Source organism: Orycteropus afer, unplaced genomic scaffold (genome assembly GCF_000298275.1).
Source record: "Orycteropus afer afer isolate SDZICR_OR568_19922 unplaced genomic scaffold, OryAfe1.0 scaffold00253, whole genome shotgun sequence".
In the NCBI taxonomy this organism is placed as follows: Eukaryota; Metazoa; Chordata; class Mammalia; order Tubulidentata; family Orycteropodidae; genus Orycteropus; species Orycteropus afer.
The window spans coordinates 4,359,110-4,363,583 of record NW_006921840.1 but is presented as its reverse complement, the minus strand read 5'-3'; positions in this window follow the sequence as shown (position 1 = coordinate 4,363,583).

The window sequence follows — 4,474 nt, the reverse complement described above, 5'->3', positions numbered from 1 at the left end:
GGTTACTGCTGGTAATCCTGTCTTCCTCTTGGAGGGTTAGAGGAGGTCAGAACCTGTGGCCTCCTTGCCGTTTTTGCAATAGTCATCCTAGAAAGTACGATAGTGAAATGAACTAGGGAAATGTAGTTTGGTTGCTGGAAGTTTTTGGTAATGTTTAAAGGATCAGCATTATTGTGTGGTTTCTCCTTTAGTGAATGTGGCTGCTTGGGGGCAAGAATAGCACAAAGCATGGTGCTTAGCTGAGAGAATGTGTGCAAGCTGGGCAAGAGGGGCAGGGAGAGGACACTAGGGGTGTGAGACAGTGAAGAGGTAGAGTCAACAGATTAGAGTTCCTGTGGGGTCAAAAGATGGTTGGGATCAAGAGTACATAATCTGGAAAAATGAGAGGCAGTGTAGTCAGAAAATGTAGCAAAATATAGATTGTGGGTGGCTTGCTATTTTTTAAATTAAAATGACAGGATAATTACATATGTATATAATTTGTTTCTATCTACATAAAGTATTTCTGGAAGAATTCTGAAGAAGCTTATGGTATCTGTTGCCTTGAGGAGATGAAATAGGGTAGCTAAGGAACAGAAGTGAGAGAGAGATACTTGAAGTGAATAACTTTCTAAGTCTTTTGAATTTTAAGGTATGTGAATATATTACTTGTTAAAAAAATTATTTGTATTAAAAAAAGAATGAAGGCCACCAGAAACAAACACTACAAACAAAAACAAGCACAGCTGTCTATGATTCCTGTCTTAGAGGACCGCTCAACCCCTCCAGCACGGCCAGCGAGGCCCAGCTTAGTCCCTCCGCTTCCACCGTTGGTAGTTCTCCATGCCGTGCTTCAGCCATGCTGAGCTCTCGATGTCCAAGCCCTCAGCCTGCTCCTGCTCTTCAGTAGGCCTGGAGTCCTCCCTGGCATCCCACCACTCTTAGCCCTACACCACACCTTGGCTGGGCTACTCCTCCCCTTGTCAGGACTCTTTCTTCCCTCCCTTCAGTCTGGCATAGAATCTCTTTCTGTAACAGAACAACTTGTGTGTTGTACCCTTATCTTCCTTTTTTCCCAGAGTGTGATAAGATAGAAAAAATTATTTCTACTACCATTTTTTTTAAAATGTTTTGTTCACAAAATGGTTGAGGCTGCCCTGACTCATTTCTCCATATTTCTGTTAAATTTGTTTTCGCTTATGCAGCCTTGTAAGGGACTTAATGTTTATATTCACATTTCCATTCTCTGCTTCATGTCAAGAAAAGGTTTGGGCAGCTCAGGAGGCCAGGAATGGAAGGAGAATGTGAGAAAGCTCTGCCAATTTTGTAAAATACCAAAGCGTCCGGTGGTGCCTCACTCCTTCTCTCTCCCACCCCCTATGGTTGACAGCTGGAAGCATCTGGAGAGCCTCACCAGTCACCCACTTCTCCCACACAGGTCTGCCTTTGGTTTCTCCATTTGTGCCCTCCAGACGGACTGGCCTGAGCAAGCTGAATTGTCAGTAGGGTTGGCGCAAGAGAATTGTTGCTGGTCACATGATCTTCTCTTGTCCTTTAGACAAACTGTGGCTTGAGGACTATGACATCAACATCTCCTTGAAGCCTTGTCTGAAATGCAGAATCTCAGCCCCTACCCCAGACCTACTGGATTAGAATCTGCATTTTAGCAAGATCTCCACGTGATTTGTGTGCATGTTTAATTTAACTTCTCCCTTAGAGGCTCAAAGGATACTTGGGGCTGGAGGTAATTCAGTTTGTGAGTTAATCAAACATACCAAGACTCCTTTTAGAGTCCACTGCATTGGACCCCAAATCAGTACTCCTTCAATACCCCAACGTTACCCCAAAAAAGCACCTACCCCACTGTCCATAATTGTCAGTGTATTTGTCAGGTTCCCCTACTAAATGGAGTGCTGGACTATATATTTTTCCTCTCTGAGCATGTTTGTTGGGTGAATGAACAACTGTGTAAATGAGTTAATAAAGTTTCACATGGGTTTTAGGCATCCTTTTATTTGATGCTTTACTCTGTGGTAATTCTGTAGCAAAGAGAGAGCCACCCTCTGCCACCTTCTTGGTCCTCTGATGCTGCCAGGCAATCTGCTTGCAACAGCGAATGCCCTTGCTACCCTTCTGCTAATTGTGTTGTTGCTGTTGTTATGTGCCTTCAAGTCGGACCCGACTCCTAGCGACCCCTCTTTGGGTTTTTGAGGTGGTATCACTACAGAAGTAGATTGATTGCCCAACCTTCCTTCTGAGGAGTGGCTGATGGGTTTGAACCGCCAGCCTTCTGGTTAGCAGTCAAGTGCCTTAGGCACTATGCTATCAGAGTTCCTTCTGCTAATTATATGCACCCTAAAATATTTTGTTGAAGCATTCATAAAAGTGCACATATCATAAGTGTATGGCTTGCTGAATTTTCACAAATTGAACATACCAGTGCAATCAGCACCCAGATTAGAGACAAGACATTGCCAGCTGGATGTCCCCTTCCAGCTTCTGGCCAGTCCCTATAAACTCCCACCCTCCACCCAGGGGTAACCAGCACCTGACTTCTGATACTATAGTATTCTGTTCATTCTTATTTATTCTTCCTTGTGTAAATGAAAATGCATAGTATGTACTCTTGTGCCTGACTTCTTTTGCTCAGCATGATGTCTGTTAGATTCTTCCATATTGCTGTGTGTGGTTCTAGGTAGTCCATTCTCATTGCTGTTTAGGATTACATGTGTGGGTGTACCACAATTTATCCATCTGACCGTGGATCAGCATTTGAGTAATTCCCGGTTCTGGGCTAATATGAATGATGCTACTCTGGACATTCCAGATATGCCCTTGGTGAACATTTTGTAGCAAGGTTTTGATGTGCTGCTTCAAAGTTTGGAAAGCTTAGCGTGTGCCTAGAAATTTCCTTTGGGATCAGTGTACCAAGCCCAAATCATTCATTATAGTGCCTCAGATTCTATAGCTATCGATACAATTTTCAACAACACCCCTTGCTTGGATTGGGAAAATGTGGGAAAAGTGAGGAAGGGAGATATTTTCAAAGTTACAGGAAAAAGATGTTTTGCAACTACTGGTCTAGATCATACTTGATTCTCCTTTCAGTCACTTCTGTTTGTTTTCTAAATCTGCCCAATTGCAAGGTTTAGATGTTCTGTTTTATTCTGACTCAGACATTCCAGCTTTATGTATGTTTTCCCAGTAAGTAGCTACTGGTATTTCATCACACCAGATAATTATACCTTTTTTTAATTTTTTTTCTCTGATGGCCTAAAGCATGAGGTTTGAGATGTGTCCACAGTGTTTTATTTCCAAAAGAAATCTCTGTCTCATATAAGTTGGCTTTGAACCCAATGTTTCACATTATGCCTACAGAGTAGGTTATTGACGCTCAGTCATGAACTATGTTTTCATGAATGAAGACTAACTTACAGGGCTTTCTCCCTAAACATTCTTTTCATCTACAAATTTATGTTTGAGGAACTACCTAGTATTTTTCCATTTTTTACAAAAGACCTGTCTTAACGTGGTATTTGGAGTTGAGCAAACCCTTGTAAGTGACTTACATAGTTGACTTACTCTTCACCTTCTCCGGAAAATACTTCTCAGTGTTTCTCAAGCAGAACCTCTATTTCCACATACCTGCTTGCCCTGGCCTCAACCTTCCCTCTAAGCATCTCCTTGGCTGTCTCTCAGCCCAGTCATCTCCTCTGGCCAGGTTCTACTTCCTTTCTCACAGACCCATTTCACTAAGCTCAACTCCACGGTGTACTCATCCCAGTGGGTCCAAGAAGACCCTCCCAACCCACTTCTCTCACCTGTGCAGGGCCTATTCACTGCCCCCCCCCATACATTTTCCCCAATATATTTTGTCCTTTTCTTTTAGTCCTTTATATATGTATGGGGGGGGGGAGAGGGAGAGGGAGAGAGAGAGATTGATTTTAAGGAATCGGCACATGCAGTTGTAGGGGCTGGCAAGTGGGAATGCTCTAGGACAGGCAACAGGCTAGAAACATCAACAAGATATCTATGTTACAGTCTTGGGGCAGAATCCTTCTCCTTTGGGAAACCTGTTTTTGCTCTTAAGGCCTTTAACTGAGTGGATGGGGGAAATGTGCTTTACTTAAAGTCAACTGATTGTAAATGTTAACCATAAGTAAATACCTTCACAGCAACATCTAGACTAGCCATGTTGACACCTAAAATTAATTATCACAAGACCAGGAAAATGAATACCCATGCCAGGCATGAATATACCTATGAGGATTACACATCTTTAGTGGGTATCAAGCAACATGGATGCTCACTTGTCCCTGGGAAGTTCATAAACTTATTGGGAAAATGAGGGCCACAAATTGAAACAGCTAAAGACCAGTATAGGAGACTGAATAATCAAAGGGTAACCATGTGGACCAATCTAAAAATGCTGTAGCATTTTGGTGGAGAAAACAAGGGCATCTTCCTAGAAGTGTTTCAGTGAGTTGCACTGAAA